Raw genomic sequence first — 27,713 nt, forward strand, 5'->3', positions numbered from 1 at the left:
TATATATATATACATACATACACACACACATAGTGAGAGAGAGGTTGGGGAGAGATGTATGCCTATGTATATATAGTTAATGAAAAAACGTAAATCTATTACCTGAGCCAAATCTGATAGGCCCAGGGTTATACTGAAGTTATCAACCCTAGAATTTCTACCCCAACAGTACCACTGAAAGAGAACATATTCCTTGTATAACATTTACCTCATCCTTTGTTACATTTGTAATTTTCCCAGAAATACAAATATAACCTGGGATGAAGCAGCTGTTAAGTTAATGACTAGGAATATATTTTCTTTCAGGAGCAGCAGTCGTCGGCTGGAAAATCTGGGTTTGGTAATTTGGTTGTCTATGAGCCTATTAGTCTTAGCTCAGGTGACGGACTTAGTGAGATCTGTACTTTTTGTAGGAGTTAAATGTCTCCTGGAATTAAATGCTGGATTATATATGTGTGTGTTTTATCTTTTACTCTGGCTATGCTGGAGCACCATCTTAAAGAATTTTTAGTTGAATGAATTGATCTCAGTACTTACTTTTCAAAGTCTGGTACTTGTTCCATCGGTCTCTTTTGCAGAACTGCCAAGTTACAGGCATATAAACACAACAGCACTGGTTGTCAAGCAATAGTGGGAGATAAGCACACACACACACACACACACACATCTATATACATGACATGCTTCTTTCACTTTCTGTCTCCCAAATCCATTCACAAGGTTTTTTTCAACTCAAGGCTATGGCAGAAGACACTTGCCTAAGGTATCACGCATTGAAACTGAACTTGAAGCCATGTAGTCGGGAAGCAAGTTTACCACACAGCCATACCTGCACCTATATATATCATCATAACCTCCGCTTTCCATGCTAACATGGGTTGGACGATTTGACTGGCAAGCCAGAAGGCTGCACCAGGCTCTAATCTGATCTGGCAGAGTTTCTACAGCTGGGTGCCCTTCCTAACACCAACCACTCCGAGAGTGTAGTTGGTGCTTTTACGTGCTACCGGCACAAGGGCCAGTCACACGGCACTGGCAACAGTCTCGCCCAAAAGGTGTTCTTTTACGTGCCGCCTGCACGGGAGCCAGTCCAGCGGCACTGACAATGACCTTGCTCGAATGATTTTTCTAATGTGCCACCAGCACAAGTGCTGGAAGGCGACGCTTGTAACGATATATTGCTCCTGAGCATCTGCCACATACAAAAACTTGTTCTATCATTCCACCATTCCTGTTTAATTTTCCTTAGAGCAGTCTGCACTTTCCCTTTCAGATTTCTGTAAGCTTCATTTTAGTTGAGGTTCAAGGACTGAGAAAGAAGTGTATTGCCTAAGTCTTGTTTTTCTAAAAGTAGATCATGAATTTCTGCTGATCTATCTGAGAAGCAGTCACTAGATTTATGAGATTTAAATCCTACTGACAAACTTGCAGCCTGAAATACTTTTGTTTTGAAATCTTCCCATAGATTGTTTGGGTCAAGATTGATACTTTCTATAGCATTGTGAAATCTTTGCAAGTTGCTTGATAATTTAAAGTTTGCAACATTTAACTTTTTGGGTACCTTAGGACCAGACTGTCGATTTTTAGGCATTATCGAAAAATCTATTTTTCCACACACTAGATGATGGTCAGTCCAGCTCTCTGCCCCTCTCATGACCCTAACGCTAGAAACGTCTTTCATATCACGTTTCCTGATCAGAATATAATCTATGAGATGCCAGTGCTTAGGTCTTGGGTGCATTCAGGTGGTTTTATATTTATTTTTCTGCTTAAGCAGAGTGTTGATGACAACCAGATTATTCTCAGTACAAAATGTCAAAAGAGCTACTCCATTTTTATTACATTTTCTAATCTCATGTCGACATAAAACAGGCCATGAAACGTAGCCATTTCCAGCTCTTGTGTTGTAATCTCCCAATATGACCAGCTTGTCAGAAATTGGTACTTTCCTCAATAATTGTACTAGATCATCATAAAACTGTCCTACAGTTTCATCACAATGGGACATTGTTGGTGCATAAATACTGACAATGGTAAGAAACCTACCTTTTGTCAGTTTAATATGGCATGATATGGTTCGTTCAGATATACCACTTGGAAGCTCTGCAATGGAGGATACTAATGAATTCTTGAGAGCAAACCCAACACCAGATTCTCTACACTGACCCTTAGGTAGTCCTCTCCAAAAGATAGTATATCCATAAGTAGGTTTATTTACTCGACTCTCACCAGAGAGATGAGTTTCAGAGTGCACAACTATATCAAGAGAATATTTCTTAAGCTCACATGCAATACAATCTTTTGTTTAATCTGACTAGACTGAAATTCAAAATGAAGGTTTTTACTTCGCTCATTAGGGAACTTTTATACGCTGACGATTGCAATCTTGTCAGTCATACTGCAACAGGTCTGCAATCTCTTATATCTGCATTTGACTCAGCTTGTGATGATTTTGGCTTGACCATCAACTTGAGAAAAACAGTTGTAATGCATCAACCTGCATGTGATGTTGTTTGCAACCCCACTAAAATTTTTGTTAAGGGTAATTTACTAAGGTTGTCGATTTGTTCATCTACCTTGGAAGCTCTGTTTAAAATGATGGAAATCTTGATACAGAAATACATCTGCGAATTCAAAGGGCAGCAAAAGCATTTGGTGGCTTGGAGTCATGCATTTGGTGCCAGTGACATATAAATAACAATACAAAGCTAACTCTTTACAAATTGTTTGTCTTACCATCCCTGTTGTATTCTTGTGAAACATGGACTTGTTGCGAAAGGTGTTTTAAATTATTAGAACAATTCCACCAAAAATGCCTTCATCGCATTTTAAACATTAAATGGAGTTCTTTTACTCCAAACACAGATGTCCTTGCATCAGCTCAATGAAAGCAATGATTTTGAGAAACCAAATGAGATGGTGTGGCCATATGGTTTGAATGGCAGATGAATACATGCCCGAACAACAGTTTTATGGTGAACTTGCAGAAGGGAAACGCTATTGGCGTAAACCTAAAAAAAGGTTTAAGGACGGTGTAAGGACTACTATGAAGTCACTAGGAATGGATCCAGAGGATATAGAAACCCTTGCTTTGGACTGAACTGGATGCTGAACAAAAGTGTGCAGTGGATTGAATGCATTTGAAGAGGCCAGGATAATGCAAGCAAGACTCAAAAGAGATTTAAGGAAGAATGTAAAGATCGAGAAAGTGAATCACAATGACCTTTTTGTGTGCACAGTTTGTGACAGACCATGCCTTTCTTTTGCTGGGCTCACATCATATTTGCAGACCCATGGAAAACAAACCTCCACAAACTACTCTGTCTATATGTCTGTGCACACCTTTGAATGCAGTGTATGCCAGAAGGTTTGCAAATCTAATGGAGGCCCCAAAAGACATTTTAAGATCCACAAAGATCAGAACTTATCTGCAGCTCTTGGTGGTCAAAATTGAATGTGCAATCTTTGTGGGTCTCTTTTCAGAAAATTGTCTGGTTTAAAAAGCCACATCAGATGCCATGATGGTTCTAAGGTGTAGGTACAGGAGGTGGTTAAACTCTGCATAAGGAGTAGACAACCACCATATATATATATATATATACATATTTCAAAAGTGAAATTGTGATGGCACCTGTGCCCAGCATTGCCTTCCTGGCACTTGTGCTGGTGGCACGTGTAAAGACATTCGAGCGAGATTGTTGCCAGTGCCACTGGACTGTCTCCTGTGCTGGTGGCACGTAAAATACACCATTTTGAGCGTGGCCGTTGTCAGTACCGCCTGACTGGCCTTCGTGCCGGTGGCACGTAAAAGCACCCACTACACTCTTGGAGTGGTTAGCATTAGGAAGGGCATCCAGCTGTAGAAACTCTGCCAAATCAGATTGAAGCCTGGTGTAGCCATCTGGTTCACCAGTCCTCAGTCAAATTGTCCAACCCATGTTAGCATGGAAAGTGGACGTTAAATGATGATGATGATATATATATATATAAATAATTTATTCTCAAATGCATGAGAATGCTAATAAAATAGCATGAACAGGATAATCTATCCATATATTGCAGAAAAAATCATCACCGATACATTTGAGAACAAATTATTTCTGTATCTTTCAATACATCTCAACCCTTCTAAAGCAAACTTTGTTTGTTTGCTTTCATCATATATATATATATATCTTATGTAAGGATAGTTATGGCTGGCCTATGGGATTATCATGAGTTTCATATCCATAAAGCACTTAGCTTTACGCATCTGTGAAACTCAGGGTAACCCCATAGACCAGCCATAACTATCTTTATCTAATTACTCTACTGCTCTATAAGTGTGCTTCTCTTTCGAATTTATGATTTATTGATGATATATATATATATATATATATATATATATATACCTTTATGAATTCGTGTTGCAAGACTCCTGATGTGAAATCGGGTGTTGAAACAGTTACTATTTTATTTTGGGATGGTCATTTTTTTTGCCAAATAAACACACTCACTATATATTTGTTCTTCACTTGTTTATTCCTGTTCTTATTTTAACTCATACCCAAAGATTAGTGTAACAGCATCATAGTCAACGGCTACAAAGGCAAAGGCGTTGCCTTAGGAATAATTACAAAGGCATCAAACTGCTGGACAAGGTGATGAAAGTCACAGAAAGGCTCATAGTGTAGATGAAATGCAGTTCGAATTTGTGCCAAGCAGGAGCATGACTGATGCTATATTCCTGGTTAGGCAACTGCATGAAAAATATCTAGCCAAAAATAAACACCTGTACATTGCTTTTGTTGACATGTAGAAAGCCTCTGAAATAGTCCACTGTTTCTTTATCTGGTGGTCAATACAGACACTAGGAATAGATGAATGGCTGGTCAGAGCTGTACAAGCCATGGGATACTGTCAGTATGGTGATGGTTAGCAACAAGTATAGCAACAAAATCAGGGTACAAGCAGAGGTTCACCAAGGATCAGTCCTCACCCCCTCTTGTTCATCATAATCCTCCAGGCTGTAACAAAGGAATTTAAGATGGAGCTCCTCTATGCTGATGACCTTGTTCTTATAGCTGAATTACTACTAGAACTAGAGATTAAATTTCAGTAGGAGAGCAGACTAATCACAAATGCTTTCAAGTAGATGGCCCTGCTTGATCTGTAGAAGAGGCGTAGGTAGTAACTCCATAAGGTGTACCCGGTGTAAGCTATGTGCGTGGAAGGTGAACAAGTATAATTAACACCAAAAATGTACAGAAAATAGACTCCATCAAATGCTAGTGGGGAAAACTAGTTGTTGATAACTTCTGTTACCTAGGTGACTAAGTCAGTAGCGGAAGTGGATGCTCCAAGAGGGTAGCTGCTAGAATAAGAATAGGCTGGGCAAAGTTCAGAAAATTCCTACCTCTGTTGGTAAAAAGAGCCTCTCCCTCAGGGTGAAAGGCAGATTGTATGGTGCCTGTGTGTGAACAGCCATGCTACAAAGTAGTGAAACATAGGTTGTGACCACTGAGGACATGTGAAAGCTTGGAAGAAATGAAGCTAATATGCTTTGCTGGATGTGCAGTGTCAGTGTACATGTATGACAGTGTAAGCGTATTGAGAGAAAAGTTGGGCATAAGAGGCATCAGATGTGGTGTACAAGAAAGATGACTGCACTGGTATTGTCATGTGACACATGGATGAGGACATCTGTGTGAAGAAATGCTGATTGCTAACTGTGAAGGGAACCTGTGAAAGAGGTAGATCCAAGAAGACATGAGATGAGGTGATGAAAGTATGATCTTCGAATGTTGGGCCTCATGAAGGCTATGACAAGTGGCCAAGACCCTTGGCAATATGCTGTGCTTGATAAGACCTGTTAAGCCAAGTGAAATCACACTGAGGCAGTGACAAATGATTGAGACCTTTGACAATACACTGTGATTAAGAAGACTCATCAAACCAAATGAGATTGTAGTCATGGCTGATGCTGATGTTTTATAACTGACACTCGTGCTGCTGCCATGTAAAAAGCACCTGTTACACTCTTGGAGTGGTTGGCATTAGGAAAGGCATCCAGCTATAGAAACCGTGCCAATTCAGATTGAAACCTGGTGCAGCTTACCAGTTTTCAGTCAAACCGTCCAACCCATGTTAGCATGGAAAACGGATGTTAAATGATAATGATATATCAGAAGTAGCTTTATCTCATATCTGAGAATTTATTTTCTTTGCTGAATGCTTCCTTTTTGGTGATGCAATTGATGACTCTGTAGACCAATTCTTACATAGAAGAGTCAGTGGCATTGTTGGTGGAGGAAGAGGTTGATTTTTTTCAAGCCTTTGTCTCCTGTCATTTGATTTCTTGCTACTCTGGAGTTTCACTTGCAAGCTTGATGATAATAAAGATATTAACCACTATTATGGTTATGAACACTCTTTCTTCTAACAGTTAACATGAAATGAACATATATATGTATTGTTGACGTCATAAGAATTTATCAACCTTCGAGTGAACATGAAATAATTCATTTTTGGAATATAGCCCCTTGAACAACATCACATAAAGTTATAAATAATAGAATGTAATACTGGGTTAAGAAATCCTGATAGATAGAAAATGATGAAAACTGTCCTAGGGGCCTTGAGAGCCTATATTACAATGTATGTGTACACACACACACACACACACACAAACACATATGTATGTGTGTGTGTGTGTATATATATATATATATAAACTATTATAAGTAATATTCTAAAAGAAATATTCTAAAAGAATATATAACTGAACTTATGTTGAGTGCTCAATTATTTTGAGCAAATAAATGTGTATATATGTGTTTTTATATTATTAATAAATTCATAAACTCATCAATAATATACTCAGGAAATCAATATTTGATATTTTGAAAGACATACATCCAACATGACACGGCAACATAATAAATTTAAAATTTAAAACATAAATATACGAAATATAAATATCAATATATATAAAAATCTGAATATAGATAAATATATGTGTGAATATATATGCGTATAAAAATTTATGCGTAATTAAGCATGAATATTGTAAAGTCTAAAATATAAAATTTAAAGAGTTAAATATCTTACGATTGTTTCGCGGATATTACTATAATCACAAAGTGATCTAAAGATCATCTTATTATCAGTAATTCCGCTCTTCAAAGATGCATTAAGAACCAATAGTATATATATATAATATTAAAACATTAGAAATATTAAAAATAATAATAAAATATATACTGTCCTTTCTATAAATTGTCAAATTAATCCTTCTGAAATATGTAAAGTTCATTCCTTTCATCCTTTGTTGAAATTTCAAGTGTTAAACACTTATTTGTATAAGAATTGGTATATTTTTTTCTAAATGTATATATATATAAAGAGAGAGATGGCTGGTTTATGGGGTTACCTTGGGTTTCACATCCATAAAGTGCTTAGCTTTGCGACATTTCTTCAGACCCAAAGCCTATGGCCTCCAAACATATATACTAACACAATTTCTCATGTATGACAAATAAAGATTTTTGGATTGCCTTGATAACATTGAGTTAATATATTTATTACTTTTTAAGATAGGAATATCCCATTCAAAGTGGGATATTCCTATCTTAAAAAGTAATAATCGATTATCTCGGTAACCATGGGAGTTGGAGGGCAATAAAAATATCCTGAACATGAGCAGACCATGCTGCCGCTCTGTGCTGAATTTCACGCGATTCCACTGCACCGTTCTCGAGTGAATCTGCCGACACTCAATCAATCAATCAATCAATCAAGCAATCAAGAACACTGCAATTTATAGTATATATATATTCCAACCCATGCTAGCATGGAAAGCGGACGTTAAACGACAATGATGATGATGATGATATATATATATATATATATATATATATATATATATATATATATGTGCATATATATATGTATATATGTATATATATATATATGTACATATATATATATATATATATATATATATATATATATATATATATATATATATATGTATTGCAGCATCCCATAAATAACGAAGCTTTTTCAATTGCATGAACTAAAAGTCGGAGGGGGACGAGATAAACATTCCAAAGGCTGGAGCAGTTTGAATGGGAAATGATGCCCTACCCACTATATTTGCTGGGCATTGCCCTATCTGATTATCATTTATTCTGCAATCTTCAAAATTATTTGGACGGTAAAAATATGAATTCTGTAGATGAGGTCAGAACAGAGGGGCCTTGCAAGTCTACCAGATAGATGGAAGTGCATTGTAGAAAATGAAGGATAGTATATATATATATATATATATATATATATATATATATATATATATATATATATATATATTATATATGCAATGGTTTTTATACGGCACCGTTTTTACAATACTGTAAATAATAATAATGGTATTTTTATATAAGCTTAAAGCTTATGGTGATCACTGTACATATATATATATATATATATTATTTATATTATTATTTGATTGAACGCCACGCATCCATTTCCAAGTAAGCTTATGTTAATCTTTTTGATGCAACTCTACTCTATACTGTTCACCCCAACCTCTTCTCCCCTTCACAGTTTTCTATCTGTTTATCTCTCTCCCCGTTTCTCTTTTTCTCTCTCTTGTTGCTCACACATGACCATTGTCTATCTTTCTTTTCCTCATGTGATCATCTTTCTTTTCCTTCAGGACTGTCCTAAGGACTGGATGTATTCTACCTCTTTCTTGTATCTTTTCTCTTTTCAAAGAAAATATTTCTCCAGCATTCGCTATTTTATGCTCGTTCTGGTCTAATGACCTTCCATGTTTGTTTTCATTCAGTTTCCTTGTATGTCTCCAATGTCCTGTTTTTGTTCCCAACTTTGAACTGCCATAAATCCCAAATTTTATTTTGGTACTTATGGGAGCAACTGTCTTTGAAGACTCATATTTTTGTTTAGTGCTCGAAATGAGGAGTAGATAGACAGCTAACAACTGATGAAGGGTCATTCTTTATGTAGCTTATTCTGTTTCCATTTGTTTCTCGTGTTGTTTGTGTATCGAACTCATTTGTTTTTATATTTCATATTGTTTACTGTTGGCGATGTTCTGTATTTATATATGCATATGTGGGGTTTGTTTGTTTGACCAGATCCTTCAATTTATGTCAGATCTAAATTAGAACATGCTGCTGAAATCTGGAATCAATCTTTTATACCTTTTTCCTTTTACTTTTTTCAGTCATTTGAAATAAGTGAAAGTTCCTGTTTTTTTAAGGGTATTGCAAAAGGCCTGGTTGGAAGCCCAACTTTCTAAGTTCTTCACTGGTATTTTATTTATCAGTCTCAAAAATCAATGTTAAACTTAGTAACATTTGAAACTCAAAGTGCAGAGGGCCAGGACAAAAAAATCACAAGGTATTCTTCTGGATATTCTAATGATTTTACTAAATAGCTATCTTAATCAGGTCTTGGTGGTGAGGGGATTGATTAAATCAACTATACTCCACCCACAAATACATATATAATATACCTTTGAAGGGTTTTAGTTGATCAAATTGATCTCAGTACCTATTTTTTTAAAGCCTGGTACTTATTCTATAGATCTCTTTTGCTGAATCATTAAGTTTTGGGGATATAAAGACACCAACACCAGTTGTCAAGCAGTGGTGGGGAACAAACACCACTCCACACACACACACAACGAGCTTCTTTTAGCTTCCATCTATCAAATCCACTCACAAGGCTTTGGTTGGCCTGAGGCAACAGTAGAAGACACTTTCCCAAGGTGCCACACAGGAGGACTGAACCCAGAACCACGGGGTTGGGAAGCAAGCTTCTTAGCACACAGCCATGCCTGCACCTAAATATTTATATACTCAAACAATATCAGACACTTGGGATACTTAAGATATCAAATCTCTCATATCCTGAACATCAGATTGAATTCAAACTTAAATCTCTTGAAAAGAAACAAACCATCAGAGATTTGTCCAGGTATGTAAAATACTGAATAACAGTGTATCACTTGCCTTGCTCAACTGTTTTGCTATTTCCAGTAACAATAATTACTGCTTCTGATGAAGACACAAGGCCAGCAATTTTAAGGGGATGACATTAGTCAATTTTATTGAACCCAGTACTTGACTGGTACTTTATTTTATCAATCCTGAAAGGATGAGCAGCGAAATTGACCTCAGCAGAATTTGAATTCAGAACATAAAAAGCCAAAAAACATGCCGCTAAGCATTTGTCTGATGTGCTAATGATTTTGCCAGCTCACCACCTTCATGATGATAATAATAATAATAATAATAATAATAATAATGATTGATACTTGGAGACCAGACACTGTTGTAGTGGAAGATGGAAGAAGGAAACCAAGATTATAGATATTGCCATATTTGGGGAAGCACAAGTGGGTGACAAAAGAGCTAAAAAAAGATTGAAGAGTACTAGCTACTAAAAGATAAAATTGCACATATGTTGATTTATTCAACTAAAACTCTTCTAGGTGGTACTCCATCATGGCCACAGTCCAATGACTGAAACAAGTAAAAGATAGAAGATTATATTTGCATGGAAGAATCAAGAATAAAGAATGGGGTTGTATAAAACAGAAAGAAGAAACTATTGGAGTTGCAATATTTGTTACAGGATGGAACAACAATAAGTGGAAATATAAGTAATAGTAGAATGGTAAGTCACTTGACTAGTAACCATAAAAAAATGTAGAAGAGAGTTTGACAGAGTAACAACCATGGAAGTATTTCTGGAATGGAAATGAAGAAATAATGTCTTCCCTATGAGAGTTAAGTGGTTCAATGTCCAAGTGAGAAGAGAGGAGTTGAAGTTTAGTGGCCAAAAAAAAATAATGTTAGAATTCCACTTTGGAATTTGAGCAAGGAGAGAAAAAAAGAACACCAGCAGGAGCATCTGGCCAGATGTGACGACAGTATTGCATACAAGGGTGAATAACAGATTTGTAAAGATGAAGAATACATCAGAAGGAATGATAGTTGTGTGTTCAATATACAGAACCAATCTTCAGCAGTAGTTCTCATATAATCATTGCATGTGTTTTCTACAGTTCCTTGCTCAATGAAGATAATAACACACACACACACAGTTGTCTAATAGTTCTACATGAGTCAGAAAGAAAAAATGTACTCATATAAGGTAATATAGTGGGTATATTATTTATACAATATTATACATTTAGTCCCAAACAACCAATTCATGTTATCAAATGGTTTCATGTTAAAGAACCTTCTATGTGTGGAAAAGTGAATTAAATGTCATCTGATGTGGTTATATTGTAGTATTGGCTACAAACAACAAAAACAAAATAATAATAATAATAATCCTTTCTACTAAAGGCATAAGGCCTGAAATTTTGGGGGAGGGGACTAGTCCTTACATCGACCCCAGTGTTTCACTAGTACTTAATTTATTGATCCTGAAAGGATGAAAGGCAAAGTCGACCTTGGCAGAATTTGAACTCAGAACATTAAGACAGACAAAATGCTGCTAAGCATTTTGTCTGGTGTGCTAATGTTTCTGCAAGCTTGCTAATGAAATACCAGGCAGTGACTCTCATGGCTTCTGATTGGAAGTGTTATGTACATTGTTTTGTAAGATGGGCTACAACAAATATTCTGCTCAATACCACAGATTTGTTTGTCAGTTTTTTGACCTTAACTAGTTCAGCATGTCCCTTGGTGGCTGACGATATGTGCATCTCTGATCAAAAGTAGTGGGGGAACATTATAGCCATGTGTTGAGAGGAATTCATTGGGGTTTGAATAATTCACCTCTGGAAACATGGATGTTTGTTTCGTTCATTATCCTTAAACAAACAGTATTCAGGGACCTTTTGAGTGGGATGGGCTCCTCAACCTGAAGAAAATTCTAACTGGGCCCCATCTGCAAGGTCATGTGTTTATCTTGATATAAGATCACCATGTTGCGCACATGTGGTTATGATGCATGTGCCTGGTCTACCCTTATCAGATGGGTGGTCATGATGGGTATATTGGGCTTCGTATAATTGTACCCCAATGTCACTTTGATGGCATGCACTGTTCTCTTACACAATCATAATAATAATAATAATAATAATAATAATAATAATCCTTAGAAAAATCCTATCAATTTAAATGTGTGTTGTATTACATGAAGATATTTCACTACTGCCCGTGCTACTTCCCCTCCCTAAGCTTCCAGTCATACTGTAACCTCTTTTATTCTTCACTCACCCTAGGATGCTGGGTATGTCTCAGTAAGTGATTGTAACAAACATGCAGATTAAAAGTAAATAATGATAATAATAATAATAATAATGAATAATAGTTCCAAACAGTAAGAGTATTTAGTAAATATATTGGAACTTGCATACCCATGTCATCCAAAATGCCAACAGCTTTATTAATGATAGAAAATGGTGCATCAACACAATGGGAGAAACTATTGCTAAATGTCAGCAATTGAGTAAATATATGTACTTGCACAGAATTGAAGCACTTGAAGAATCAGATATGATTGTATTGCCTCATTTGAAAGTATTGTCCACATAATGTATATGTGTGGAGTGACTGGCCCTGCATCATATGTTACCACCAGCTACACCCACACTACTGCCAGCAACATCAACACCAACCATATGACCAGAGATGAAAACCACGGCGATAACAACCATGAAGATGGCAGATGCACCAAAACTGCTGGCTCATTGAACCATAATGGCAACATCAACATCAGTGATACCAACAACATCCCCAAGCCCGGAACCTACCAAAAATACACCAGGAATGTGAATATAGCCACTTATGATGCTTGTTAATATATTGGATCAGCCAGCACATCTTTCAAACAATGCTTTCGCAACCACCAGTCATCTTCAGAGTCCCAGAAAAACGTTTTGTCACATCCCTGGCCAACCATATATGACACCTCAAAGATCAAGGGACTCCATATGGTATCAGGTGGAAAATCACAAAGCATCCAAGCCCATATATATTAATGGGAATGGCCGTTTCAAAATCTACATCACAGAGAGAACCAAGATTCTTAAGGACTATGCTAAGTCTGGCGCATTAAATAATGATAAAGAAAATTTCTCAAAATGTATTCATTTCAAGTGCTACTCGCTGGAAAATTGGATCTCCCCGTTTGCTGGTTAGTCTAATATGAAACCGTAAAGATTTTGATTATAGCTTCTTTTTATCCTATAGTCCAGGGGAAATAACCTGTCCTCAATAGCGTTTTTATAGGTCAGCTGTTGAACCTTGTTATCCTAGCATTTCCTCAAGTCCATGAGGTAGAGAGTTAAATTTGTCTTTGTATAGAGTGTAATGAGCTGTCCACAAGGCTGTAGCTTTAGTGGATACGAAACCATTTTAACTTTTTGTTTTAATACTTACAGCTCTATTCTTTAGAATGTGCTTCTTTTTCTGATATATGTTATAGACAATTTCTAGTCATCTCACCATGTTGGACCATTGAACTCTTCATTTTTTTTCTATCTTGATTTTTTTCATTCTCTCTCCATTTTTTCCTCTTAATCCTTTCTGTTGAAGAGTGTAGGCTCAAAATGTAAAAGATATTTCCATTTTTCCCAAGCTTTAAAATAATACACCTGCTTGTTCCTACACCTGTCTTCGTCTGTTGTTTTCTGTAATTTTGAACTATATATATATATATATATATATATATATATATACTACTTGAACTACTTGAATGTGAAATTCCTAGAGAGTTATGTTCATCCTGATGAGAGGGTCATTACCAAGATGCACTTCAAATTGCAATCAAACCATGGTAGTCAACTCCTAAAATGACCATAGGTGTGGATTTTGACTTACCCTGTTTTGGAACTCTCTTACACTCTTTGGATACTGGACCTACAATGGATTGCTTCATTTTTAAGAACTGACTAGTTTGATATATTTTTAATTGGTGGGTAATTTTTTAGGGGATTGATATGCTCTAATAATTCTTTTTAATTACCTACTTTAGTTGATTTTTATATGCATTTTTCTGGTCAGGTCCTTATATATATTTTTGTGTTTTTATATGTGCATATATATTTTTTATCTTCTGTGTTTATATATATATGATAATAATATTAGGGATAAAAATCCAAATTTACAGGTAAAAACTCAATTAAATTCAATTTATTAAAAATTAAAATTAAATTAAGTTTCACAGTATAAAATATATAAATATATAGTTCTAGAGAAAAGAACCGAAGTTCATGAACTAATCCATGAAAATCCACAGTCACATAGAAAAATTAATAAGTAAAAGCATGATAAATAAGTATAATATAATACAAAATAAATATCATAAGATAAAGATAATAAAACGACTACACGTGTTTCATAACCAAATTTTCAAATAGAAAATAAAAATCCAGTCTATTCAAAAATGTAGCTAATCTTCAGGAAAAAATACAACAATAATAATAATAAAAGAATGTATATATCAACCAACAATAAATAACAAATGAATGTATATAGGTAGTTATGCCATATATTTATGTAAATATAAATAAACATATGTACATATATATATATGCATACATACATACCTATCTATATATATGTACCTATGTATATACATATATATGTACATATACATACATATATATATATATGTACCTATGTATATACATATATATGTACATATACATATATATGTACATATACATACATATATACATATACATACATATATATATATATATATATATATATATATATATATATATATGAACATATATGTATATATCAGGCACGTGCTGTCAGTAATTACTCAGGGTAGGCAGTTGATGACCTTTATGTAGTAAAACAAAAAATAAGCAAAACACAGGCACGCGGCTGAGTTGAAGGCAGATTTACTTCTGCCTTTATAGCACGTAAAGAAAACGGTGTTGTAGGAGTGTATGCAGCCTTTTTACTTCAGCAGTACCATGTATAGCTTAATTACTTAGATTGAAAAGCAGGGGTGAATGATGTCTACCTAATCTACAGAAAAATAAAATATTTTGCATTTTATGCATAGTAATCAGAGTAACCTTCATAATTCTATTGAATTAGGTACATATTTTGCCCTGAAAGGAAAATGTTGCTATTGAACTTATTTTATTCAAGATAAGCAGCTGACCTTGCCTACCTAGGCAGCATGTCCCTGGCATATATATATCTATAATAATAAATGCTAAAATGAATTTCTGTGTGTCAGTGTGCCAAACTTTGACCCCCCCCCTCTCTCACTATTCAATGACACTTCCACTATTCCTCATGATGGAGTGAGAGTAAAAGTAGGCATAGAGACGGTAGTAGATTGGCGGTTGTGATGGTAATGATGTGATAGTAATAGTATGAGCTGTAGTTGTGATAGAGGTGGAAGCAACAGTGATGATGGTGCTGGTGGTCAGTCAGGGGTGATGGTGATAATAAGTGATGTGAAAGACAGTGATCATGGTGGTGGAGGGGAATGCAGCGAAGTCAAAGGTATTGATAGTGGTGGCATCAGAAGTTTGAATGGTGTGTGAATGGCAGTTGTGGTGACGATGGTGATGGTACTGGCGATGGTAATGGTTGAAAACAATCAACAGAAAGAGAGAGAGAGAGAGAGAGAGAGAGAGAGAGAGAGAGAGAGAGAGAGAGAGAGAGAGAGAGAGAGAGAGAGGTTAGTCAGAAAAAAATTGTACTGACCCCTGAATGGGAAGACAAAAAGTTTTGTTTATCATGCAGCTTTGCAATAAGTTCCAAGTCATCAAATTATATAATTGTTTTGATGAAAATTGTTCATTACTTGAAAAATATTGTTCAAGTTTAATAAAATTTAATATGTACTCAATGCATGAAGTATCACCATTGGGCCCAAGGCCCAATGAAGAGCCCTCCACAGGAGCCAGATTAAAAGCTGCCCGATAGGGTGGCTTTTAAGCTAGTATGTATGTATATATATATATATATATATATATATATATATATATATATATATCATATCTATACATATAAAAGAGAGATTCTGTCCGTTTGTGCGTTAATTTGTCCCATAAAATGAAAGTAAATGGTTCAAGGGAGGCAACACTAATTGTGCACAAACCTATGACAAACTGTATTGAGGCAAATATTCTCACTGGTTGTAGTAAATGTGACACCATCTTCATTCCTCACATACCAGTTATACCATCTAATGTCCCATTCAAATTTAAGTCCTTACAGTTTCCTATCCCACTTTCTTTTGCCATGATTAATAAATGTCAGGGCCAAACACTAAAAATTGCTGGATTGATTACAACTTGAAGAACAAACAGAAGTTTGTATATGAAATCCATCTTTTTTTCTATTTCAATTATTACATGTTTTTCTCTTATATAATACATACATACAGGTTGAATAACCCTAAATCTGACTGACAAGACACAGCATTTGTAATTTCATTGGACTATTACTTACTGTTGCCTTGCCTTCCATTCCTGTAAGGTAGTGTTGGAATTTCTGCTCTCACTCTGGTTCAGATTTGAAACTGAATCTTTCAATTCTCCTTGGGCATACAACCTATTCAAATGTGAAAAGAAACTGTGACAAATGGGTCATTCCACTTCACCTGTGGCCTTTTCCAGTGCCATCACACAGTTGCCTGGATTCCCTAAAGCTATTCTTCTATATAATATAGCTAATCTTCCAGCTTCATTCACGATATACTGCCTATTCAAACATCAAAAGGAACAGTGACAAATGGATGTTCCACTTGACCTGTAGCCTTTTCAGTGCCAGTGCAGTCACCTAGATTCTATAAAGCTATTCTCCTATATAACATTTTTCTAGCTTCTCGGTTCTGGTATGAGCATTAATAAAAGTCAGGGCCAAAGACTAAAAGTTGCTGAATTGCAACATGAAGAACAAACAGAAGTTCGTATATGAAACCCATCTTTTCTCTACTTCAATTATTACATGTTTTTCTCTTATATAATATGTGCATACAAGATGAGTAATCCTAAATCTGAGAGCATCATATGTGGGAGCAAAAGCACATCTTTTTGCTTATGCACCCCGAAATAAAATATATAAAAAAACATTGTTTATAAAGAAATATTCACTCTTAATGCAACATGAATACTTCAATACTTGAATTTGCCATTACTATCATTACGTTCAAGAATGAGTAAATTACCTACTTAAATGAAGTGTATTATATAATTGCCATTGCTGTATTGATAAATAAAGTAACACATACAACTCACTTATTATTGTCATATAATAAACAAACAAAAGTTCATATATGAAATTGATATTTTTCTACTTCAATTATTATATGAGATCAAGGCTTTCAAGAGACCAATCAGCTGAACTATTTGCAGAGCAGATTTTAAAACTTGGTGAAGGGTGAGTTCCAGTTGATGAAGAACAGTTTATTGCACTCAGTTCAATATATAATTCAACTGATTCCTTCGATGATTTGGTGGATGAAATCTTTCCTAATCCTCTTCATAATTACAACAATACAGATTGGATCTGTCAGCGAACTATTCTGGTTCCAAAAAATGTTGCTATACATAGCATTAATAATATTCTATTGAATAAACTTCTGGGAGAAATATTTACTTATAACTCAATTGACAGGGTTGTTTATGATCAAGATATTGTTAACTACTCCATCGATTTTTTTAATTCACTACAATCACAAGGTATAGCTCCTTATGGTCTTCAGCTGAAAAAATGGACTCCTATTATGCTATTACATAATTTATCTCAACCAAAAGTGTGTAATGGTAGAAGATTAATTGTGCACAAAGTCATGAGGAACTCCATTGAGACAAATACTATCATTGGTTGTAGTAAAGGTAGGACTGTCTTCATTCCTCGCATACCAGTTATACCATCTAATGTCCCATTTGAATTTAAGTGGTTACAGTTTCCTATTTGTGTTTCTTTTGCGATGAGCATTAATAAATGTCAGGGCCAAGCACTAAAAGTTGTTGGATTGCAACTTGAACATCCATGCTTTTCACATGGCCAACTTCATGTAGGAGCATCATGTGTGGGAGCAAAAGTAAATCTTTCTGCTTATGTCCCCCAAAATAAAACACAAAGCATTGTTTATAAAGAAATATTCAATCTTAATGCAACATGAATACTTTAATAACTTAATTTGCCATTACATTCAAGATTGAATAAATTACCTATTTAAATGAACTATATTTTATAATTGCCATTATTTTATTTATAAATAAAACAACACTTATCTTTATCATATAATAAACAAACAGAAGTTTTACTTCGATTATTACATGTTTTTCTCTTATAAAAAATATATTATTGCTATTACTGTACTAATAAATAAAATAACACATACAGAAGTCCGTGTATGAAGTTGGTCTTTTTCCTACTCCAATTATTACATATTTTTCTCTTATAGAAATACACACATACAGGAGGAGTAAATTATATATATAATGATACTTTGAATGTGGCTCCCAAGAAACAGTAGAAGTAATTACCCAATCAATGACGAGTATTATTGCTAGTATATATATATATATATATATATATATTGGGAATAAATGATGGATTTTTCTCCTTATGAGGTTTTTTTCACGCTAGCTACTTGATAAATTCTTGTAAAAGAATTCATCCTATTATTGAATTTATATATAAAGAAAATTAAGGTAAAAAAAAGTTAGAAGGAAGTTAGAGCTCATAAGAAAGTGTCCTCAAAAAACTGATGCACTCTGTATTTATATATGAACATGTGTGTGTGTGTGGGGGGGGTTCTTTTCTGTATTCCTTGTAAGTATATATGTTGTGTGTGTGTGTGTCTGTTACTCTTTCCTTCTTTCAATATCATGTAATGGTTGTAAATGTGACCTTATTAGGAAATATGAGAATTGGTGGCAGAGAAGGCATCCAGCTGTAGAAAATATGCTTCAATAACTTCTGTCAGAGCCATGTAAGCATGGAAAAGTGAATATTAAAGTGATGATGATCTTTTATTTTTTACTTGTTTCAGTCCTTAAACTATGGTCATGCTGGGGCACTGCCTTGAAGAGTTTTTAGTTGAATAAGTTGACCTTAGTACTTACTTTTTTAAAGTCTGGTACTTTAAAGTCATGGGGATGTAAACTCACCAATACCAGTTATCAAGCAATGTGGGGATGGGGCGGGGATTAAGACATTAAGACACACACACATAGATATTTACATAAAATACATACATATGGTAAATATCAAACAATATTATTGAGTTAGAAAACAGAGAGATCTAATAGATACAAATTGATTTATTAATTATTCACCTACAATTGTTTCATTTCACAAACAAAATCAAAATCACAAAACATATATAGATATATAATTTTGTATTGAGTATTCCAAACGTGTCCTAATGTAATCCTTATTGTCCTTTGTACACCCTGATGATTTTCCAAACAAGGTGTTTAAAATGCAAAATAATATATCTTATATGTTTTGTACTTTTGATTTTGTTTATGAAATGAAACAATTGTAGGTAAATATGTTAAGTAATTAATAAATTAATTTGTATCCATTAGCTCTCTCTGTTTTCTAAGTCGATAAAAATGTTTGTTATTTTATATTTTATATAATATATTCATTGAAGAAATATCCCTTCAAAATATAATATATTAAACCAGTGTATCTTGGATAAAATATCTCCATAAGAGGTTTAAATATCCTCGTTGTGAGATCGCTAACCACTGCACACATCTTTTTTCTCTCCTTGTTTCTTTCTGTGTTCCTTTCTGTGGAAGAGCGTAGGCTTGAAACATTAAAGACTTTTTCAATTCCCGAGCGTTATACTAATACATCTGTTTGTTTTCTACACCACTTGTCTTCGTCTTTTGTTTTTTTTGTGAATTCTTCCTATATATATATGTGTGTGTGTGCATATATATATATATATATATATATATATAAAATTATTTAAAATTATAATTTAGGGTATCTAAGAGATAATAGCAACCAAATCTTGACTCTAAACCATAATAAATGTTCATATAGCACCAGGAGCGAAGACGAAGAGACAAAATAAACTAGCAAAAATTACTGGATAATTCCAGATCCTGGATTTCTGGCTCTGCATAAGAAAGGCTTTGCCTCATCAGTGGAATGCACTCAAAAAAGCACATAAATACAAATATATATATATAACATATGATATACTTACATATATGAATGTACACATACATATACATGCACATGACCAGTTTAAATTGCCCGCCTAAGAACTCCTTGTGCGATATGGTCAGAATATCACCGCAGTAAATATAATGACAAAATAAATTTATATAAATTATATTTATATAAATTTATATATATATATATATATATATATATATATATATATATATATATATATATAAATGTATAGACGTCACTGAAGTGACAGAGGTACTGAGTAGTACCAGCTTTGCTAGAAATAAGAGTCAAACTGACTCACTCGCCACAAGAGCACTATCTTAATGACTGACAAGGGAGATAAGCTCCCTTTGCAGACAGCCATATCACCGGTGATTTCGAATTTTGATGTAGAGCACCTTAATTTTCATTGGTGACTCTTACAGTACATTGGGTTAGACTCAACTCACCTTGTCATCTTATAAGGAAACCATTGAATTTATGCAATGATTAAAAAATGATAAAAGTGAAAAACTATAAATAATATGGGTGGCTTATTAGCAATTTAACAACTTAAAGGCAAATTCATAGATGTCACTAAAGTGACAGAGGGTACAGTGTTGTACTGGCATTGCTAGAAATCAAGATAGTGCTCTTGTGGCAAGTGAGTCAGTTTGACTCTTATTTCTAGCAATGCTGGTACCACTTAGTACCCTCTGTCACTTTAGTGACATCTTTAAATTTGCCTTTAGGTTTTTAAATTGTTAATAAGCCACCCATATTATATATATATATATATATATATATAAAAGATAATAAGAGTGAAAAAACTACAGAAGGCTTGTGTTACATGGTTAAAGTATATATTTAAATTATGTCAGAAAAATATTAGAAAATCTTTTTGGTATATAAACATTGTATTTTGAGAAATAACCGGTTTCGTGTTGTCTTTTCAAATTTCTCTACTTCATTGTGTTGTGTTCGTTCCAGTCTGAGAACGAACACAACACAATGAAGTAGAGAAATTTGAAAAGACAACACGAAACCGGTTATTTCTCAAAATAAAATGTTTATATACCAAAAAGATTTTCTAACATTTTTCTAACATAATTTAAATATATACTTTAACCATGTAACACAAGCCTTCTGTAGTTTTTTCACTCTTATTATCTTTTATACATCCAACCACGTGCTTTCACATACCAACTTTCTCACCTATATATATATATATATATATATATATATATATATATATATATATATATATATGTAATAGATTTAGATTCAAAATTGAATGTGGTACTTATGTTTAGGCACCAGAATATAGTATGGTATTATCCAAAACAATTTCAAAAACAAGCCTGCTAGCCTTGGCTACATCAAGATGGGTTTTTATGTATTCTTCTTTCCACTTAGATTTTAAATTTTGCCACAATTAGTAATATGTCCATTCTGCTGTAATTTTTCTATATCCTTGTGCAGCTGAAGATTGCTCTGCATTTTGCATTTAATGTAATACTCACATTACTTAAATAAATGGAGTAGCATGAAATGTGCGTACTGCAATAACCTTTAAGATCTGTGTTGCTTTTTTTTTTTTTGATTTATATATATATATGTATATATTTATATATTGTGTGCTCAAGACCACCCCATATCTTACACTTGCAACTTTGTTGGTAATTAATGAGCCTTGCTCCTGACAAACACATATGACTGCAAACATTGCAGACCAAGCTTTCCCCATTCATTACACTAGTAGTGCATTTTCGAGCTGCATGCTTAAATTCTTCATGAAGAATACATGCTCTTTCAAAGATATCGACTTCCTCCTTTACCTGTTTCCTCCTTCTGTGGTGATGACAGGCATTGCTCTCCCAGTCAGCCTCCCACATTTCACAGGCCTTTAATGAGGACTTTACACAGTCCTTAAATCGCAGTCTTAGCTTCTGCTGAGGTTACTTTCCACTAACAAGTTCCCCATATAGCATCTGTTTAGGGATCCTGCCATCATCCATTCTAACAAGGTGTCCAGTCCAACATAACCAGTGTTTGTGCACCATCGCCTTAATACTCAGGAGATCAGTTTTCCTCAGGACCTGTGTATCTGGAGTTTTTAAGGTCCAGCCAACATTCAGAATGTGTTTCAGACATCTCTGATGGAAGCATTCAAGGACCTTTACATGACGCTTGTAAAAGGTCTATGTCTCACATGAGTAAAGGAGCAATGTCAGTACACATGCACGGTACACAGCAATTTTTGTTTGCCTAGTGATACCATGTAGGGACAAGAGACGAGATTCAAGAGACCCGAAGGAATCAGTTGCTCTCTGCAGTCTGAGATATATTTCATCATCCAGGGAGCAAGAACGGTTGAGTGTGCTGCCCAGGTAGACAAACTTGTCTACCACTTTCAGTATTGCTCCTTCAACCAAGATAGCTGGTTCCACATATGGGTTTCCTGGTGCAGGCTGGAATATTACAACAGTCTTGTCCAGGCTAACGCTGAGTCCAAATGCCTTGCAAGAAGCAGAAATATGATTCACAAGTATTTGCATATCATTCACTGTATGAGTGACTAAGTCTCAGTCATCTGTATAAAAGAGGTCACAAATAATAGACTGAAAAACTTTTGAATTGGCAGCAAATTGAGGCAGGTTAAAAAGATGGCCAGAAGATCGAGACCTGACATATATCCCAGAAGAGTTGTCTACAGAAAAGCATGAGTAAGAGTAGCAGCAAAGTATAGAGAAAAGAGAGTTGGTGCAAGGATGTCACCCTGCTTGACACCATTCTCTACAGGAATGGGTCCCGCCATGCCACCACCAGCATTGATCCAAGCCTCCATCCCATCATGAAATGATTTGGTTATTGATACAAAGTGATCTGGACATCCAAGTTTGCCAAGAATTTTCTATTGGGAGGCCCTATTCACAGTATCAAAGATCTTGGTTAAATCAATGAATACATACATACATACATACATACATACATACAAAAATACCCTGTTGTTGACATTGAAATTCCAATGAAAGAGCCTTGGATCTAGGTTAGAATCTGGCTCTTTCTCTATTGGCAAATCTTGAAATAAAACTGAATGTATGCATACATACATACATACATACATACATACATACATACATGCATACCTCCATCCATCCATCCATCCATCCATCCATCCATCCATCCATTCATTCATTCATTCATTCTGTTTCTTCCAGTTTCTGTCTACAAAATCCACTCACAAGGTTTTAGTCAGCCTGAGTCTACTGTGGAAGACGTTTACCCAAGGTTCCTTGCAGTTGGGCTGCATCCGGAACCAGGTGGTTGGGAAGGAATCTTCTTACCACACAGCCATGCCTATGTCTATAATGAGGTTGATAATTCTCTCTTCTTTCTCAGCCTACTTCATCTTCTGCTGCCATCTACCATCAGTTTCTATCTACCTTCTTGGTTACATTTGATTGAATGAAATGAAACAATGAAGAACAGTGAAAACTCTTTACTCTTGTGTCGGGGTCATAATGAAATACACCAACATTGTGAAGTGATTGGTGAATGAACTGAGAAAATGTAAGGCTGACGAGATCTTTTATTCTTATCTCGTTAACAAAGGAACACCCTTTCAAGTGCTGGTGCCATGGTAAATGTGATTGATGTTAGGAAATGCATCAGCCATAGAAACGATGCTGAAAATATACTGCTTGAGATGAGACAGGGTCTTCTGACCTTTTTAGGATGTTGGTAACTCTGAGTAAGAACTGACTCTGTAATGCCTTTTAAATGGAATTGATAGAGAGAAACCACAAGAAAACTCATTGAATGAGATGCCTTTATACCTGGAAGAGAAACTGCTAATGCTATCTTCCTAGATACCTGCAGAAGAAATATTCAGCTAGAAGTAAGCTGCAATACCTAGCTACTATATTTAGTGAAAGTGTGTGGCTTGAGGGTTAGGGTTAGGGTTAGGGTATTCAGCTCATGGTCGTAAGGTTGTCAGTTTTATTCCCAGTGGTGTGTTGTGTCCTTTATTTCATATTGCTCCAGTTAACTCTGCTGGCAAAACTGAGTTGTACTTGTATTTCAAAGGACCAGTCTTGTCACATTCTGTGTCCTGCTGAATTTACCTGAGAACTATGTTAGGGGTCCCCATGTTTGTGGAACACTCAGCCACTAATACGTTAATTTCACGAGCAAGCTATTCTTTTGATTAGATCAACTGGAAGACTTGTTGTCACAAATGACAGAATGCCAGCACTAAACCAAGCATTTATTGTTCTAGTCAAGGATTTTGACAGAGTACCATGTTCTGTAATCAGATGGTTGCTAAGGATATTAGTTGTAGCTGAATGGCTTGTGAGGGTTGTGCAAACGATGTACAGTGGCACAGTCAGATAAGTGAAAATCAACAATAAGTTTAATGATGTATTTAGTATGCAAGTAGGGTTCTACTTGGACTCAGTCCTCAATGTTCTCCTGTTCATCAATGTTCTACAGGCCATTACAGAAAAATTTAAGACCAGCTGTCCAATGGGAACTCCTCTATACCAGTTACCTGATCTTATAACCCTATTCATAAGAAATTGACCTGGAAGCAAAACCTGGAATCAAGTTGCCATAAACTAATCTTAACAAGGATCAAGGTTTTAATATGTAGGGAAGAAGACAAAACCAACAATCAAGGAAATGGCTATGATTGCTATGCAAATAAGATGTCGGAAGAAATTCCAAGCAATGTACTAAGTGTAAACTATGAACACACCATAGTGGGATCACTGGTAGACTGTCAAAAACAGGTAGATTTCTTATGTGGCTGGTACACAGGAGACTACTACTACTACTACTACTACTACTACTATACCATCATCATCATCATTACCAATTAATATTCACTTTTCCATGCTTGCAAGAGTTAGATGGAATTTGTTAAGGTAGATTTTCTTCAGTCAAATACTATCCCATCCCTAACCCTTACCTGTTAACAAGCAAAATAATATTTCCCCATGACCGGACATGTTTTGGGTGGAAGAATAGAAACCAATAACATTGCTTGTATGATGCTCATTTATGACCCTCAAATGATATCAAGATGAGGGTACACAGACAGACAGACACACGCATGTAGGTACATACAGACATATGTAAGTATGTATGTATGTATGTATGTATGTATGAATGAATGAATGACAGGCTTCTTTCAGTTTCAGTCTACCAAAATTCATTCATGAGCGTTGGTCCTCACAGAGGTGAGTTCCGTTCAGGAGTTGGGCCTCATGGAGGCAATGACTGAGACCCTTGGTATTACGTCGTGCTTGAGAAGAAGACCCATCAAGCTAAGCAAAATTGCAGTCGTGGCAGATACCAGTGTCATGCAAACGGCACCTGTGCCAGTGGCACATAAAAGCACCCATTACACTCTTGGAGTGGTTGGCATTAGGAAAGGCATCCAACTGGAGAAACCATGCCAAATCAGACTGTAGTCTGGTGCAGCCCTCCAGCTTGCCAGCCCTGGTCAAACCATTCAACCCATGCCAGCATGGACAATGGACATTAAGGGATAACGATGATGATGATGATGATGACAATGATGATGGTGATGATGATGATGATGACGATGAGCCTTTGGTTGGGACTGAACCCGAGACCACACGGTTCCCAACCACACAGCCACACGTGGAAAATGGAAAATAAACTCCATCAAATACTCAGAAGGCTCTTTAGAAGAAACTGATAGTTTCTACAAGCTAAATGACCTCATTAGTTGTCGGGCTGGATGCTCTGAAAGCAGCCAGAGTAAGAACAGAGTACAGAGAGCTATGACCTTTGCTGTCAATAAAGGTTTTCCCTCTGAGTGAAGGCCAGATTCTACGATGTTTGGATGTGAACTGTGATGATATATGGTAATGAGATATAGGTCTTAAATACAGAGAATATGTAAAAACTAGAAAGAAGAATGAAGTGAGCATGCTCCACTGGATATGTCATGTTAGTGCACATGAACAATGAATTAGAAATAAACAGAGAGAAAATAAATTGAGAGAAATAAACTGAGAGAAAAACTGGCAACAAAAGGAATCCTGAATGTGCAAGAGAGAAGATTGTGTTGGGAAGAGGGAAACCAGGGAAGACTTGGGATGAAGCAGTGAAGCTGACATTAAGATGTTGCATCTCATGAAAGAGATGACAAAGGATCATGTTAACTGGTGGAATGTGGTGTTGGAGAAGACTCTACCACCCATGCAAGTATAGCAAAATAGACATTAAAATGGGGTGGATAATGATGGAGGCTGGGACATGCAATGTATCACTAACTGTATCTGGGTGCATCTCTCTTTGTATCTGCTGAGTCAACATCTGCTGACACTCTTGCCATTCTGATACCTTCTCATCATACCTACATCATCCTCCCCCTCTCATATTCACTGCACCATGTATGTGTGTGTGTGTGTGTGTGTGCGCGCGTGCATATGCACATGTGTGTGTATTAAGAGAAAGGAGCAGATAAATGAATGTACAAGATAGGCAGAGTGAAAGAAAGAGAGAAAATGAGAGAGAGAAAGAAAGAGGAAGGAAGAGATGAAAAGAGAAAGAGAAAGTACAGAGAAAACCAAGAACAAAAAGCAGTAACAGAAGAAAATGGAAAGAAGTACAAAGTGAGAGGAATAGGAGAGAGAGAGAGAGAGAGAGAGAGAGAGAGAGAGAGTCAGCAAAGATAATAAGTGTTAAAATAGATAGAGAGGAGAAGAAGAAGGGAGGGGAAGACAGTGGATGAGAGAGAGAGGGAGGGAGAGTGTGGACCGAATGCGAGAATGTAGGAGGATGAAAACACAAATGAAAAGCTGCAGGAGGAGAAGAAATAGAAAGAAAGGTGTGTGAGATGAAAGTAGATAGATTGAAAGATAGATAGATAGATAGATAGGTGGATAGATAGATAGATGGATAGATAGATAGATAGATAGACAAACAGACAGACAGACAGACAAACAGATAGATGCCGAGGTCGACTTTGCCTTTCATCCTTTCGGGGTCGATAAATTAAGTACCAGTTACACACTGCGGTCGATGTAATTGACTTAATCCCTTTGTCTGTCCTTGTTTGTCCCCTCTATGTTTAGCCCCTTGTGGGCAATAAAGAAATAAGATAGACAGACAGATAGATAAACTGAGAGATAGATAGATAGACAGACAGACAGACATATATATGTAAAGAAAGAGAGGAAGAAAGAGAGGAGGAGAGATAGATAGATGGATGAACAGATAGGCAGACAGATAGACAGACATACAGACAGACAAGTAGCTAGCTAGCTAGCTAGCTAGCTAGATAGCTAGATAGATAGATAGAAAGGAAAGTGTGCATATAGAGAATGAAAAATAAGAAGACAAATTGAAATACAAAGCTGGAGAAGGAAGAGAGAATACTGGTGGCAGAGACGGGAAAAGGAATACAGAGAGAGAGAGAGAGGGAGGGAGAGAGAGAGAGAGAGAGAGAGGGAGGGAGAGAGAGAGAGAGAGAGAGAGAGAGAGAGAAAGAGAGAGTAAAGATGAGAGACAGAGAAAGAAGAGAGTGGGGGGAAA

General features: G+C 35.7%; 1 protein-coding gene across 3 annotated transcripts in view; it reads right to left on the bottom strand.

Moving 5' to 3' along the window:
• The window catches only part of LOC106870703 (colorectal mutant cancer protein), a 542,202-nt gene that overhangs the window by 405,223 nt on the left and 109,266 nt on the right, over positions 1 to 27,713 (bottom strand). The gene's annotated exons all lie outside the window — the stretch shown is intronic.

Source organism: Octopus bimaculoides, chromosome 28 (genome assembly GCF_046866305.1).
Source record: "Octopus bimaculoides isolate indiv1 chromosome 28, ASM4686630v1, whole genome shotgun sequence".
NCBI classification, from domain to species: Eukaryota; Metazoa; Mollusca; class Cephalopoda; order Octopoda; family Octopodidae; genus Octopus; species Octopus bimaculoides.